Here is an 18,023-nt window from a genome sequence, read left to right as displayed (position 1 = left end):
AGTGCGTGTATTTACACTTGTCCGGAGCCGTTTAGAGTAGTTTGCATTACAAATGTTTCGTGAAAAATGTTAAAATATACAATGCGAAGCATTATAAATGATTGCACAGCATTCGATTGTAAACATACAATTTGACATTCAATGAAAGCTCTACACAATTACCGCCTGTGACGAAACCCAGTAAATCCGAACATCGGACGCATCGTGCAAGAAAGCTTTTGATTGCGTTTCGAGCTTGCATAGTGTATCGGTAGAACAAAAGAGTGAAGATATACCAAAGCAGAGAGCGGATGTCTGATTACTCAGGTGATGAGATATATCGGGGTTGGATTTCCAACCTCGAACATAGGGTCAGAGTTTTTCTGGCCCTAAGAGGCGAATGACCTAAAGGTTAAAGCCTCTATGATCGAAACAAAAGAATGTTTAACACTCTTTCACACCCTATCGGGAAGATGTCGGCTCGAAAATGCCTTGTTTGATATTCCTTCGCTCTGTTTCTCTAGCGATGCATAATGTAAACATAAAGCTTTTTTTTATGTCGACGCGGTTGTTGCAAATGGTGCAGAATTGTCCGATGACGGGCCGATTGAAGCGCTACGATCGGCCCTATATCGTGCTCAATCGGTCCGATAATCGGACCGATGATCGGACTTATGCGGGTCTACAAATTTCACTGGGAACAATGTTATGAAAGCTTTATAGTGAAAGCTTCAATGTGACATTCGCCTTCCCAGTAAATCCGAGCATCGGACGCATCGTGCAAGAAAGCTTTTGACTGCGTTTCAAGCTTACATAGTGTATCGATAGAACAAAAGAGTGAAGAAATACCAAAGCAGAGAGCGGATGTCTGATACGCAGAGGATGGGATATATCGGGGTTGGATTTTCAACTCCGAACATAGGGCCAGAGTTTTTCTGGCCCTAAGAGGCAAATGACCTTAAGGTTAAAGCCTCTATGATCGAAACAAAAGAATGTATTTCACACCCTATCGGGGATACGTCGGCTCGAAAATGCCTTGTTTGATGTTACTTCGCTCTGTTTCTATAGCGATACATAATGTAAACATAAAACTATTTTAGGTCGACGCGGTTGATGCAAATGGTGCAGAATTGTCCGATGACGGGCCGATCGAAGCGCTACAATCGGCCCCATATCGTGCTCAATCGGTCCGATAATCGGACCGATGATCGGACTTATGCGGGTCTACAAATTTCACTGGGTTTGGGTAGACTTACACGCTGCATGTAAACACATTAATATAGGGTATATATTAATGTCAAGTAGGACGGTGTACATTGTATCATAAGTAGGGCAGTGTTAATATAATGCATGAAATGAATTATATATCGATAATGTACTTTGTTAGTAGTTAGAGACTTGACGAATTGAATTCGAATAAAATTACCTTTTAACTTCAAACCTGTTACCAAAAGCGTTTTCGATATTCATTTGGTAATTTTCAACAGGTTATGGGCCCAGAGCTTTACTGGAGCAGCATTGTGTAGATTGTTAGATAAACAATCTCTTGAATCAGCGCTTCGGTTAGAAGTAGCGAGCAGCGACGTTTCGGGAAGAAACGAATTGTTGTAACATCCGGTTAGGATGGATCCAGTGTTTCACTGGAACAGCTAAATCGAGATTGTTGGATAAACAATTATTCTTGATTTAGTAGTGGCGCTTCGGTTAGAAGCAACGTTTCGGAAAGAAACGAATAGTTGTAACATCCGGTTAGGATGAACCCAGTGTTTTACTGGAGAAACTATATACAGATTGTTTTAGAAATAATAGTTAGCAGCTGAACTTCAGTTAGAAGTGGGATATAGTAGTTTCGGACAGAAACTAAGATCGCCGAACAAAGAAGTTTCGGACAGAAACTGGTAGTCGCAGTATCCGGTTAGGATGAATGTAGGTTTTTCCTGGTATTGACCACATTGATTGTTGGAAAAACAATCGGTCGTATTATTAACTTCAGTTAGAAGTGGAAGGAAGCACCAGTACTTCGGTTAGAAGGGGGATCCAGTAGTTTCGGACAGAAACTAAGATCGGCGAACAAAGAAGTTTCGGACAGAAACTGGTAGTCGAAGTATCCGGCTAGGATAAATGTAGGTTTTTCCTGGTATTGACCACATTGATTGTTGGAAAAACAATCGGTCGTACTATTAACTTCGGTTAGAAGTGGAAGGAAGCACCAGTACTTCGGTTAGAAGGGGGATCCGGTAGTTTTGGATAGAAACAGAATCCAAGGAAAAACGTTTCGGACAGAAACGGGAATTGGCCAGCAGTGACGTTTCGGACAGAAACGGGGTTCGTCAACAGTAACGTTTCGGACAGAAACGGGAATTGGTCAGTAGTAACGTTTCGGACAGAAACGGCGAGAAGTAAAAGTTTCGGATAGAAACAGAATTTAAGATGCAAGGTTTCGGACAGAAGCGGAATCGCCAAGAGACGGAGTCTCAAATGGAAAATGAGCTCGATCGGTGTTGTCGCAACAAGTTTGGAATTCAGTTATGATAAGCCCAGAGTTTTACTGGCAATAAATAGATTGTTGGATAAGCAATCGGCGATAATAATATTGATTCGGTTAGAAGTGGGATCCAGTAGGAAACAACAAAGCTTCGGTTAGAAGTGTGAACCGGCAGAAAGCAGCAGAAACGTTTCGGACAAGAAGCAGGTGCAATGAGCAATGACGAGCTGCGGGATGTACAAGTTTTGGACTGAAACAGAATTACTCTTAGTGTTGGTGATATGGCGAATCAACAGCAGGTCAGTGGATCTGACCTAGCGAAAAGCAGTAGTGGCTACGAGAGGGGAACTCTCGAGCGCACCGATCCGATAATAGTGGTAGCTGCGAAAGATTCTTCGATGTTTCGAAGAGTACATTTGCTGCATGAAATGACGGAGGAGCACCATTCAACAAAAATGCAGCTGATTCGCACACCAACAGAAGAAGACTTCTACGAACCAATAGAAGGGGTCTCGAAACAACAAGAAAATGCGAGAAAGGTCATCATGAAGAAAAGGCTGGATATCGAAGCCTTAAACGAAAACTTTATGCTTGTGAAGAACGACGTCTTAAACAAGTTGGTTGGCTTAGAGTATGCTAAGCAACCCATGGATACTCTGGTAAAAGTGTACCAGGAGATGGTAACAACGACAACGAAGATGAGAAAGCAGATCTTCACGATAAAACATGGGATTTTCGGATCAATTGAGATTTTTGATGAATATGATAAAATCATTCGAGATCTAGAATAGATGGGATACATCGTAGGCAGCGAGAATACACGCTCTAATCATCGCTATACCAGAAAGGTACAATAACGTTGAAGGAGCCTATCTGATACTTTCCAACGAAGAGTTGTATGTAAAACAGAAATCTGAAATCAAAAGAATGTTCCTGAATATAGAAGCCGGGGAAGAGAAGCAGATTGAGCAGAAGAATATCTATCTAGCTTCTAAGTACGCAACAAAACGACGAGTTGCACGGTGCTTTGGATGCAACAAGATCAGAGACTTCAAAAACAAATATATTTTTAATAGAAATGTTTCTGGAAAAAGGAGAAGGAGGAATTCTTGAAGCAGAAGAATTGTGCAATGACTACCAGCGTGAATCCCAACAAAAGGATTAGAAAGGATTCAAAAGTGAGCAATGATGTTGTCAACTATTACAGAATGCTGGATGACGTCAGATTCAAAGAAACAGATCAACATCTCTACTGCATAACCGGCTGAGAATCTTCGGGTTACGAAGATTGGTAAAACGAAACTAAAGTGCTGTCGATAGCAGTACGATTAGAGTTTCGATTTTGTGCAACATTTTCTTTACTTTTGATGTTGTATTTACTTTCGGTTAGAAGGGTAGGAAAACACTATAAAAAAAAAAAAAAAATCTCATTTATCGATGAAAAGGTCATTTTCATGTACACAGGCGAAATTATCGCTTCGAGAAGTCTCGTGGATGAGTTGTTCCACTTGGTTTATCTCGGGAAGAAAAGTCTAAGAAAAATGCTACAACTTCTGCATTTTTGGGAAACAAGTTAGTTTTGACACTTGGCATAGAAGGCTCGGACATTTGAGCAAAGTTTAGAGAAACAAGAATGGTTGAGGGAATCAATCTAACTTCGAAAGATATACGTACGAAAAACAACCGAAACTGAATCATTAAAGAGTCTTTGAATGCCTACCAACAAATATTATATTTGTAGGTTATCCAATTAATAGTTTCGTGGAATGGAACCAGCATACACGTTTAATGAGAGAAAACTATCTGGTGAACATTTAACATTATTTAAGTAGTTATTGTAAAAAAAAAAAAAAATACAAAAATCGCATAGTGAAGATATGAAGTTGTGTCACTAGGACTAATGTTGAATATTTAGTCAGCGATGATTGAGAAGATGATGGAACACTCATCAAAGAAGATCAATGAGAAACACTTGGAAAAAGTGATTTTGAAAGCAGATGTAAAATTCAAACTGAAAGCCGAGATGACGAAAATGGAGGGAATTCATTACGTGGAATCAAGAGAAAGAAGAAGTTCCCTACTTAGTACTGGAATTACTCAGCAGAAGTAGCTATACTTTGTGAAGAAGAAATTCCTCGCAACATTTAAAGTTTAATGAAAACTGAAAATTTGAAGCATGCGATTCAAAATGAATTTGACGCATTGCAATAAAATATCTCTTGGACAGTGGTAAACTGTGTATTCGAGGGACTGGAAGCAATATATTAAAAATGGTTTTTCTTAAACAAGAATTCCAAATGAATGATATGTTAGAAGTAAAACGATTTCTAGAAATGGAAATAAATCGTGATTTTAGGAATCAGATGAATGAAATTTTTCTGAATCACATACATAGAAAACTATGAGCGGTTTGGAGTGAGTGATTGTTACCGCTACTAAATGGTCGAAATCTGAGGCAAAAATTACAGAAGAACCATTTAGGGAATTGCTAGGATGTCTACAATACCTTTCGTGGACATCCTGGCCAGATATGTGCGTTGCGGTAAACAGATTGAGTAAATATTCCAATAAAGTTACTGACTGGAATTGGTCAGGTTTAAACCGAATATTGCGATATTTTCGAGGAACGATTAATACAAAAATCATTTATTTAATTAAAAATGGTTATCATGACTTCATAGGATTTGTGAATGCAGACTATGAAATGATCCTAATGAGAGGAAATCTGTTTCAGGATACGTGTTTCGATTATACGGTAATTTAGTTTCGTGGTTAACGAAACGGCAACCAACAGTCAGCTTATCTACAACCCGAACTGATAGCGCTTTGTTCAGATACGAAAGAAGTTGCGTGGTTAACTCAACTTCTCTACGAATTGGATGTAGTCATAGAGCCATTCGTTATAATGGAGGACAGTATTCCATGTATAAACATCGGGCAGGAGTCAAGATCACATCAAAGGATAAAAGAACTTGGACATCAAATGCTTCTTCATTTGTGAACTCATCAAGAAAAGGAAACTGAAATTCATCGCGAAAGTCGAGCAGCCATCAGGTGCTTTCATTTAGGGGTTACCTAAAACCATAGGAAGTTTTTAAGTGTATTGAATGTTCAAATTGCGGGGAAGTGTTAAAATATACAATGCGAAGCATTATAAATGATTGCACAGCATTCGATTGTAAACATACAATTTGACATTCAATGAAAGCTCTACACAATTACCGCCTGTGACGAAACAATGTTATGAAAGCTTTATAGTGAAAGCTTCAATGTGACATTCGCCTTTGGGTAGACTTACACGCTGCATGTAAACACATTAATATAGGGTATATATTAATGTCAAGTAGGACGGTGTACATTGTATCATAAGTAGGGCAGTGTTAATATAATGCATGAAATGAATTATATATCGATAATGTACTTTGTTAGTAGTTAGAGACTTGACGAATTGAATTCGAATAAAATTACCTTTTAACTTCAAACCTGTTACCAAAAGCGTTTTCGATATTCATTTGGTAATTTTCAACAAAAAAGTGATATGATGTAGTGCTCGTTGCTCAAAAAAATGACAAGAAAAATTGAAACGTCTTTTTCTCAACATACCGAATTTGCAAAGAATAAATTACAGATAGGTCTTAATGTTTCACAAAATGAAAAGTTGTGATCAATGCAGCGAAAACTCAGGTTTCCACATTTGCAAACATAGCTTTGGTTCAAGAACCATATTTCCAAAAGGGAAACTTCTACGTTGGAAAATTGTTAAACCCAGTCTTTGTTGCCTTCAACAAGAACGGTGTGACTAATCCACGTGAAATGCCTCGAGCATGCATACTTGCAAATAGTGCTCTCGATGTTTCTCTCATATCGGAGCTCACAACTCGGGATATTTGTGCTGTCACAGTTGGTATGACTATTGATGGCATAGACAGAAAATATGTCTATTGTTCGGCATATTTGCCGCATAACCAACCTTCGCCAAGCGATGATTCAAAAAGGTTGTATCATACTGCTGCAAAAGTGATTTACCGCTTGTAATCGGCAGTGACATAAATGCTCACCATATCATTTGGGGCAGCACATATAAATTTGAGAGGATCTGATATGATGGAATTTGTGAGCAGTACAAACCTGCACATAGTCAATTCAGGAAACCGTCCAACTTTTGCGAGATCTGGTTTTGGACGTAACTCTCTGCTCTGATAGAATTTCGCATGAGTTGGTGAATTGGCTCGTCTCCGACGAGCTCGAACCTTCATTATCTGATCATAAGTACATCTTTTTTGATCATTCAAACGTTAAATTTGATATTATCACATATCGTAATCCCAAATCTACAAACTGGGACTGGGACTGAAGAGGGCTTGGTGACTAGATTTTACGGGTACCAACCAACAATTGTAACCCCAATTGATTTGGAAAATGTTGTCGACGAGACAAACTCACTCATAGTTGCAGAGGCTTGTCCACTTCGGATTGTGCGAGCTACTAGAGGAACTTCTTGGTGGAATGCTGAACTTGCTAGACTAGGAAAACTATGCAGAAGAGCTTGGAACCACCGGCGCAGAGATGGGTCGGGGGCATTCGTGTCGGCTCGAAGGGCTTACAAAAATGCTCTTCGATCGTCTGAGCAAAGTGGTTGGAAAAGCCTCTGCACAAATGTCTCTAGTCTCAACGAGGCTAGCAGATTAAATAAGTTACTTTCGAAGTCTAAGGACTTTAATGTCAGTTTCTTGAGAACTTCAGATGGTGAACACTTGTCTGATGAAGGTGATGTACTTCACTATCTTTTTAACACTCACTTTCCAGGATGTATGGATCCATCACCGACAGCTCTTCCCAGGCTTTTCAGGTAGTTACGATTCTTGGGCCCTTGCTCGAAGCGTTGTGACGATTGAATCGGTCAAATGGGCAGTTGAGAGTTTTGCTCCGTACAAGTCTCCTGGAAAGGATGAAGTTTTCCCAGTGTTACTGCAGAAAGGGTAGGAACATTTCAAACATGTTTTGAAGAAAATACTTACTTTTAGTCTTGCGACAGGATATATTCCAAGAGCCTGGCAGGAAATAATTGTCAAATTTATTCCCAAAGGCGGTCGCTACACTTATGAGGAAGCGAAGAGTTTCAGGCCTATCAGTCTTAGCTCATTTCTTCTTAAAACAGTGGAACGCATAGTCGATCACTATATCAGGAATGTTAGTCTGGGCGTGCATCCGCTACATGGAATGTAACATGCTTACCAGTGTGGAAAGTCCACTACAACCCTGTTACATGATGTTGTGTACAACATTGAAGAAGCTTTCTCACAAAAGCAATCTTGCTTGGGTGTTTTCCTAGATATTGAAGGTACCTTTGATAACGTGTCTTTCAGTTCAATTCTGGAAGCAGCCCATGGTCATGGCATACCTTCAAGTATCACAAATTGTATACACGCGATGCTTAGTAATCGACTTCTTTGTTCATCGTTTCGGCAAGCAGAGATTAAAAAGCTGAGTGTCTGTGGGTGTCCTTAAGGTGGTGTACTATCCCCACTTTTATGGAACCTAGTCGCTGATGGTTTGTTAAGGAAACTTAATAACCTTGAATTTCCGACTTATGGTTTTGCCGACGATTATCATATATTGATGACCGGTATAAGCATTAACACTCTCTTTATTTAATGCAGCAAGACCTGCGATCTGTTGAACAATGGTGTTGTCAGGTTGGATTATCTGTAATTATTCTTGATTCAAAACCGAATTGGTCTGCTCACATTGACTTCAGGATTAAACGAGCTTGCATGGCTTTCGGATACTTTCATTGGATCTATTGTTAGACCAATTTTAGCATATGGATGTCTTGTGTGGTGGCAGAAAGGAGAAGTCGCGACAGTTCAGTCAAAGCTAAATCATCTCCAAAGGATGGTCCTAATGGAGATGACAGGAGCATTCACGACAACTCCTACTGCCGCTCTAGAGGCGCTACTGTGCATTAAACCACTACATGTGTTCCTAAAACAAGAAGCATTATCTTGTGCATACCGTCTTAAGGTTACAGGGCTTTGGAACAGTAACCCTATAGACTATGCTACTAGCCACACTCGCTTGTGGTCTCAAATGGTTACGTGGGATGAGTATTTACTCGCTCCTTGTGACCTAACTCTCACATGCAGTTTTCCTTTCAAAACATTCAATGTGAGCTATCCTTTAGGAATGGTTGTCTGGTTGTTTGGAACGACAACTTGATGAACACATAGTTTGTTATACGGACGGTTCTCTGTTAAATGGTCGTGCTGGTGCTGGTGTCTACTGTCAGGCTGGAGCAGTCTCATTCACTTGGTAGATACTGTACTGTGTTCCAAGCAGAAATCTACACGATTCTGTGTGGAGTACAATCGGCACTTCAGCAGAAGATCTGTGGTAAACGAATTTATTTTTGTTCCAACAGTCAGGCTGCTTTAAAAGCACTTAGTTCGAATGACTCACGGTCGAATCTAGTGATCGCATGTCGAACTCAAATTGAAGACCTCAGCATTTCAAATGCTGTTTACTTCTTATGGGTACCCGGCCATTCTGGTACTACTGGAAATGAATGGGCAGATGAGTTGCTAGAGCTGGTGCAACGAATGATTTCGTTGGTCCTGAACCAGCTTTACCACTTTCAACTGGTTGGATGAAGCACAAGATTCGTTCTTGGGCTGCATCCAAACATGCCAGCTACTGGCTACCAGATTTAAATCTGAAAATGTCAAAGTGTCTACTGCATTTCTCCAAGCATCATTGCAGTATTTTGGTCAGAGCTCTGACTGGACATTGCAAACTCAATTATCACATGGCTACTATTCAACGTGCTGAGTATTATTTGTGTGAATGCGATTATGGTACTTCATTTCATCTGATATGTGACTGTCCCGCATTGACGCAACTACGTATCCGGGTTTTTGGTTCTCCATACATGGTTGAGTCTGTGTATGCGGAGCGAAAATTAAAGGATATTCTTTCCTTTCTCACCCAATGTGGTAAGGAGCTGTAGTCAGAAGGGTTCATCGTTCTTCCTGGAGTGAATGCATCCTTTCTGTATTCACCTTAAAAAGGGTTTAGCAAATTGTTTGGCATCCTTTAGGGGGTACCGAATTTACTTCTGCTCGTACATACTGCGAATCGTTCTGCATTCTTCCGGGAGTGCAGAATGGTGTCGCTTTTGTAAGATCTCTAAATCCTCTCGGGGGTTAAAGGTTTTATTAACAGCAGACTGCTTCCACTAAATGTGATCCCTAGCAGATTGTTCAGCATCCCTTAGGGGTACAGAATTTACTTCTGCTGTTATGTGTTTTTGTGTCCTAGTCCAACCCTTACCATTTCCTTTCAACCTTTCCCTCTTATATATCGGAAAAATGATGCTAAAACAAATTGATGGCAAGGCACAAATCTCCAAATATCAAGGGGAACGTGACATTTGAGCCAATTTGTTCTGATTCCTGATTCCAACATACCGAATTTGCATAGAATAACATGTCGGCTGAAAAGTTCGTATCGTTTAATAGAAACACACATTTTTTTACCAAAATTCGTTTTTATTATTCAACATAATTGCCATCAGAGGCGATACAGCGATTATAGCGATCTTCCAACTTTTCGATACCATTTTTGTAGTACGATTTGTCCTTTGCCTCAAAACAGGCCTCAGTTTCAGCGATTACCTCTTCATTGCTTCTAATTTTTTTACCAGCGAGCATTCTCTTGAGGTCTGAGAACAGGAAAAAGTCACTGGGGGCCAAATCTGGAGAATACGGTGGATGAGGGAGCAATTCGAAGCCCAATTCGTTCAATTTCAGCATGGTTTTCATCGACTTGTAACATTGCGATTGTGTGCTCACGCGGCACCCATTTTGCACAAAGCTTTCTCATATCCAAATATTCGTGAATAATATATCCAACACGTTCCTTTGATATCTTTAGGGTGTCAGCTATCTCGATCCACTTCATTTAAAATCATTTTGTGGATTTTTGTCACGTTTTCATCGGTAACAGCCTCTTTTGGACGTCCACTGCGTTCATCGTCTTTGGTGCTCATATGACTAGTACGAAATTTTGCAAACCACTTACGAATTGTTGCTTCGCCCGGTGCAGAGTCTGGATAACACTCATCAAGCCATTTTTTGGTATCGGCGGCACTTATTTTCATCAAAAAGTAGTGTTTCATCAACACACGAAATTCCTTTTTTCCATTTTTTTCACAATAACAAAAGTAGCTTCACTCAAAATGCAATATCTCACATACTAATAATCAGACAGCTGTCAAATTTATACACGTATCTTTTGAAGGTTGGTACTAACTGAAAATGGTATGGATTTAATTCTAATGGTGCCCTCTCATAGAAACGATACGAACTTTTCAGCCGATCTGTTAAATTACAGATAGGTCTTAATGTTTCACAAAATGAAAAGTTGTGATCAATGCAGCGAAAACTCAGGTTTCCACATTTGCAAACATGTTTCCACATTTGAGATCTCCAAAACTCATACAATCAGACGAATGTCGAATTCGATTCGGTGATGCGATCATTCAATGGTCCGACGAAGTTATCTATCTAGGACTCACCTTTGACAGGTAACTGATTGTCTGGCCACATGTTGACAAAAATTAAAAAAAAATGCACCATATTCATTAGGTCTCTGTTTCTGCTGATTTGCAGAACATCTAAAGTGTACCTGAACGCAGTTCCTGTTTGCCGATGTTGTGCACGAGTGCGCTTCTGTAACAAGATCCTAAAGCTGAATGTGAATCTGCCCTCTTGGACAAGGACTAGCGAGGTACATGAGAGGTGATTATAACCTAATATATTTGGTTTCTTTTAGTTGTTGTATGATAAATTCTGGAGATGGAATGTACATGATTCTAATAGATAATGGTAAGAGTAGTACAAATCAATCTCCAGTATAAATTTACAGCTACTATGAATCTATCAAGACTTCTGCAAGAAGGTAAAGCTTCTATAGCTTTGGTTTAAGAATCATATTTCTAAAAGGGTAACTTCTACGTTGGAAAGTTATTAACCCATTATAACCCATGGGTTACCAAATTGACCCAAATGAGCAAATATCATCAATACCATCATATTTTGTGTTGAAGATGTTGGGAAATGTCAAATCACTATTAAAAATCTTTTCCAAACGAAATTAACCTATGTATGATATATCATACGCTGGGACAATACAGCAACAAAATTATAAGAGATATGTCTATATTTTGAGAGTGGTATTTATATATACGATTCAGTGTTTTTTAAATAGTAGAAGTACTATCGGAGATGAAGGCATAATATAAAAAGAAATATTTGGTGCATTTCGTCCAAAATATACCTTCGTTTCGGTTTTTAGCGGATTGTTATTGATAATATAATTATTTTTAAGTTCCACGGTAACTATCGGGCTGATCGGACGTAAATGCGTGTTTCTCCAATAGTGCGGTGAATTGTTTTAATCCGTTTTCAAGGTCATTCCCTATTCTATTGTCTGCAGTGCGGTCGAGTGATAATTCGAATTAATCCATCCTCAAGGTCGATTGTGATCTTGTGTAAAGAAGCACTGTGTGTGGTACCGTTAGCCAGCGTATAGTAAAAAAAGTGTAAGGTTTCATTGTACAGTGCACTTTATTGAACAGAATATTCACCGATTTCCCAGGACCGGACCTTGACGGCCGTTCGCCGTTTGAGAACTAAAGCTAAGTATTTTTTTTTCTTTCTCTTCTCTTTTTCCCAGTTGTTCACTACCACTACCTTTGACCTTCAATCTCTACCCGCACGGACACTTTTCCGTGCCATGACCACAGGCTTTCAATTGCCTGACCTCCCTTCAGATGGAATGGAGTCATCTGATAGTAATAATCTGATACGTATAAAAAATTATCCCAATGGGCTTGCACTTCCGGCCGGTCCGTACGCGGTTTACATCCGGGCCAAGGAAACGGAAAAAAATTGAACATCCTTAGATTATCTGACCTCGCGATATTCTACAACACAAAAGATTGAAAAAGTACGCCCAGACAAGCTTAGGGTCTTGTTAACCAGTGCAAAACAGGCAAACGAGACGAGATCGTTCAATGTGAGCTCTTCACGCGGGAGTATCGCGTTTACATTCCAGCTCACGAAGTCGAGATAGACGGCGGGATCACCGATCCGAGTCTGATTTGCAATTGGGACATACAGCATCCCATTGTTGCAATAAATCCCGTTGTATCAAATCTGGAGGAAGTCATGCGAATAACTCCTGCGGCGGAAACATTGAAAAGTGTCTCTACTGTAAGGAGGGACCGCATGACCTCTCTGATTGTCCCGCGTACAAACTGCGCAAAGACAAGATGAGGCGTTCACTTAAGCAACATTCGAAGCATTCCTTTGCTGAAATGTTGAAGAGTGCTACGCCTCCAGAGAATGTTTTCGCTTGTTTGTCAGCTGACGAGAGCAAAGCTGATGATCCCCTTGAAGGTACTTCTTCGGCGGTCCCTCATAGCTTCAGAAAGAGAAGAAATAAATAGACTCTCACGGTACGGAATGACAATCTTGAATACGGGAGAAATGACACAAATTCCTGCACCACCAGCAAGACCAAGTGCGCTAGACTTATTCCTTTGCTCGACATCGCTACGGTTGGACTGCATGTGGAACACACTTAAAACCATTTCTTGAGCTCGTCATAGTAAAATGCCGAAACTGATCAGCAACACGTAAATTTGCTGATTGCTCAGTAATCAATACGCATGTTTCTGAACTTCGTTAAATGCAATCACTGATATTTCGGTAAAATGCTTCACTCTGCCGAAATTTGGGATAATTGCTTGCTGAATTTATCAGTAAACAACAGATATGCCGACATCAGCAGAGACGTTTGCCGAGATTTCGGAATATGCGCTAGCTGTTGCCGAGATTCAGCACAACAGCTGTCATATATTGCCGCGTAACATTATTTTCTGATGGAATTCTCTAGTGAAAAAATAAATAATCTTCGAAGAAGCGTGGAACTACTTGCAAGTAAAAATATTGAATAAATAGCTTGAATGTTTCGCTTTATAAAAAGCGACTTTATCAGAGCACTCGCGATTATAAGGAAAAAAACACCCAACTCGGGGCTCAAAGCGTCCTTGAGACAAAACTTTGGGGGATATGTGAAAAAATAACCCGATGCATGGAATAATTCAATGGATCAAAGTAAGTTTATTTGAACAATACCGTATATGCATAATTCAATATTGAAAATTTTTGTAATATATATATATATATATATATATATATATATATATATATATATATATATATATATATATATATATATATATATATATATATATATATATATATATATATATATATATATATATATATATATATATATATATATATATATATATATATATATATACTAGCTGACCCGTCGTCTCGCCCACAAATTATTTGTTCGAATTTATGTTTTCGGACAGCAGAATTGTCAAACGACTTAACGGTTAATGTTTCTCTTCATTATTTTTCTGATTACTTAACCTACAATCAACGGAATTCGACACACATTCGCTTTAGCTCAAAACGAAATATCACCAAAAATTTATGCTTATTTCATACTGCGAAGAAGTGAGAGTTCGACGCACAGGTCCATTATTTCTGCTTCGATTGACCTAAAAACTTTACAAAACATTCTTGATATGTTTCATTATAACAAATTAACAAATTATAAAAGAAAAATCATGATTTTTGGAAAATGTTAGACCCTACGGGATCCCTAGAGTAATAGTTTTTCTCGAAAGCAGGTTTTGAAAATTCGTGTCCATGGTCATTCAAAAACTACTGCACCATATTTTTCCAAATTTTGCACACATTTTCTACATATGAAAAACCAGACCCCAACGTTTTCCTGTTCGTTTTTTGTTATTTTTGGGAGGTTTTACAGCTGCAAAATGGTGGATTTTCTCGTTAAAAATCATACTTTTCGTACGTTTTCCACGAAAAAATTACAAAATGTTGTTCGAATGAAATTTTTTATCAAGCAAAACATTTGAATTTATTTTGATGCACGATAATTCTGAAAAAAAATTCTCAAATATAATTATTTTTTGCATCATTCAAATTCGAAATGAAGAACCACATGAATCAAGTTTTCACACGCACACAACTCGTTGCGCGCCAAAAGATTCTTTCAACGATCTAGTATTCTTTCCTTCGACGGCCAAACACTTATGCAACTCGTTGCGCGCAAAACACCAATTGTAGATCTAGCAATCATTGGCGACTTTTTCAGTGGAAAATTCCATTGTCCATACAAAATAATTTTATTGGTTTTTCCCACTTTTCCCGTAAGTTTTCCTAATTTTTTTGATGTACGAACCCGGTGGGGGTAAAAACTGATCAAACAAAAAAAAAGCATCTCAATCCGTCCATCCGTTCTTACGTGATGCGATTACAAAGAATGATCTCTGCATTTATATACCGAGAAAAAATATTACTAGCTCACATATGAGTAACAGCTGTTAGCATAATGATTTTTTTTAAGCAAGTGAAAAGTAGGAGACAACACCCTATTTTGCGTTTGAGCGAGATGTTCAGTAAAAGTGTTGAAACAACTTATTGTTTCATACTTGTGCTATGCTGAACATTCCATTGGAAATTGAACCAACACCCCATATCTCGTCCAACGATTTTCAAGGGTTTAACAGCAGTTTTAAATCAATCAGGAAACATCAGAGCTTTCTTAGTTCGATAACAACACAAATAATGCGCATTTTGAAAAATAAGGATAATTTGGATGCTTGTGTTGGATTTTTATTATGTCTTGGAATAAGTATTCAACACACTTGCAAAATTGTTGGCCAAGTCTCAAGGTGCATAGGGAAATTTTTTAATAAAATTATAAAACTTTCTTAGAAGTCATTATGTTTTTAAGTTTGCTAATGATTGCTCTTGTTTCAATACAATTCGTCTCAGTAACGTCATCTTGAAACAATACTTGTCTTATGCTAATATTTCTGTGAGATGTCAATAGGACTCACAAAATTTCAAGAGTTGTCGGCTTTGATCTTATCCACTGTTTGCACGGAGTATTTGGGTTCCTTGATTTGAGAGCTGAAAATGGTTTCTGAGGAACAGTACACTCAGAAAAATCCACACGTTAACCTTATATGAAAAATCACGTAGATTCCCGTAGATAGCTATGGAAACGAATTTAAAAGTAAAATTTGCAGAATTTCTGCGTGCAAACAAAATTTATCGCAATGTTGTGTCCAACAGACTATGTAATCTATTAGTTTTTAGTACCAATATACATTATTAAGATTCAATATAGAACTTTATAGTAACAATTACATGAAAATAAAATTACGTGATACAAATGTGGACTAAGAGTTCATGAGGTCATTTTGTGCTATCTATACTTCACATAAGTATTACGAGAAAAGTTCGATGGATAAAAATCACATACATTTTCACGTAGCATTGAAGTGAGGATTTTTCTGAGTGTATAGAAGCTTATAGATTCAGAATATGGTTTGATTTGTTCAGTGAATGTTTAATTTCCTTTTAAAGGTCCTCAACTGTTCCATAGTAGGATTACAAGAACGCTGATATTGATGTAGATGAAGGTGAATGGAATTTAGTTTGAGCTTTTGGAACTTCAATAATGTAATAATTTAAATTATTTATGGCTGTAAAGAATGTAAGCATGTTGGCATAAAATGAAGACTATATTTCAAATAAATCGTTATTATAGCTTTAAGCTGCCACTAATAAAAAAAACCTGTTTTAATCCTCCTAGTGGTGTAATGATGCCTTTACCATATCGATCATTCTATCATATATAATACTGTGGTAATCTTCAAAATAATTTTCTTCGATTCTTGAAGGAATAACCGTAATCGCTTTGTTTGGTCGTCTACTGATAATGACTGCCGATTGGAGTAGTTTTTATATCGATTTAGAATTTTTTTTGAGTCATTTGTTTCGCCCCTTTAAGTGTTGGTATAAAATTTTCAACACACTTTACCCTATAATTCCGAAACCGAAAGTCGGATCCAAATAAAATTAAGGAATTTGGTATGTGAATACAAGACCTTCCATTTGAATCTGAGTTTCTGATAATCGGTTCATCCACTTTTAAGAAATTGGAGCGATTTCCGGTTTGGAGTACACGATCACTTTTTTTATACTTCCGAAAACTGAAACGAAGATCCGGTATACCCAAAATCAATGTATTTGGTCATAAACTAATAAAATCTGTCCACGTCATGAATTATACGGCTATTTGAATGTATTTGATAGGATTTCTCCGTGTTGTGTATAAGAACACGCCTCAGAAAATAAAATTTTTATACCCATCAATTTGTAATTCCGGAACCGGAAGTCGTATACGAATGAAATTTGGTAGGATTATATGGAGTTATAAGACCTTTCATTTGAAACTGCGCTAGTGTAAATTGGATGAGCGGTCTCTGAAAAAATCGATGAAACGTTTTTAGTTCATTTTGCACATTTTACCCCGTAACTTTCGAACCGGAAGTCGGATCCAGATGAAATTCAATAGCAACCCATGGAACCATAAGACCTTTAATTTGAATCTTCGTTGAAGAGAATCTGTTGAGCGGTCTCTGAGGTAATCGAGTGCATTTTTTCTTCATTTTTTTTGCACATTTTATCCCGTTACTCCCGTACCGGAAGTCCGATCCGAGTAAAATTCAATAGCAACCTATGGGACCAATAGACCTTTCATTTGAATCTAAGTTTGTGAAAATCGGTGCAGCAGAGTCGAATGGTATATGACATTCGGCCCTCCGTGCCTCGGTTAAAAAGGCGGTTTTCACAGTGATTGCATAACCTTCCTATATGAGAGAGGCAAAAAGGGCTGCTATAAGAATTGTTTGTCCGAAAATCCGAACAACTACAAGTGTTACATTGATCTGCCAGAATCAGATCAATTGTAGAAGATTTCTCGTATAAGATGAATTATTTGAGCTGTCTACAGGGTCCATGTAACTTTTTTAAACATGCAATAAAACACAAACGGTTCATCCGAATTCAAAATTTATTTTTTTCATATTAAAGTACCATCCTTCCGGTTAATTGTGGAATATAATTTCATTCAAATGGCTGCTTCGACTGATAATTCGATCTTTGAAGACCGTGCGCAGAAGATCGATCGTAGTGTTGGCTGTGTGGCACGGAGCGCCGTCTTGTTGGAACCAAATGATGTCTAAGTCTACCTCTTCAAGTAACGGGAAGAACCAATCGCTAATCATTGCGCGGAAGCGCTCGCCATTGACTCATTTTCGAAGAAAAATTGCCCAATGATGCCGCCAGACCAAAATCCGCACCAAACCGTCACTCTCTGAGGATGCATCGGCTTCTCCATGATAACGTGCGGGTTTTTCGTCCCCCAGATGTGACAATTTTGCTTATTAACATACCCGCCGAGATGAAAATGTGCCTCATCCGAGAAGATAATTTTTTGGCAAAAATCGGCGTCTTCTTCGTCTGATTTTCAAAGTAAAACTGCACTATTTTCACGCGTTCCTCAAGCGTATACACAACCATTTTCGTTCAGCGAAAGG

This window comes from Malaya genurostris, chromosome 3 (genome assembly GCF_030247185.1).
Source record: "Malaya genurostris strain Urasoe2022 chromosome 3, Malgen_1.1, whole genome shotgun sequence".
In the NCBI taxonomy this organism is placed as follows: Eukaryota; Metazoa; Arthropoda; class Insecta; order Diptera; family Culicidae; genus Malaya; species Malaya genurostris.
Note: the sequence above shows the minus strand (reverse complement) of the source record.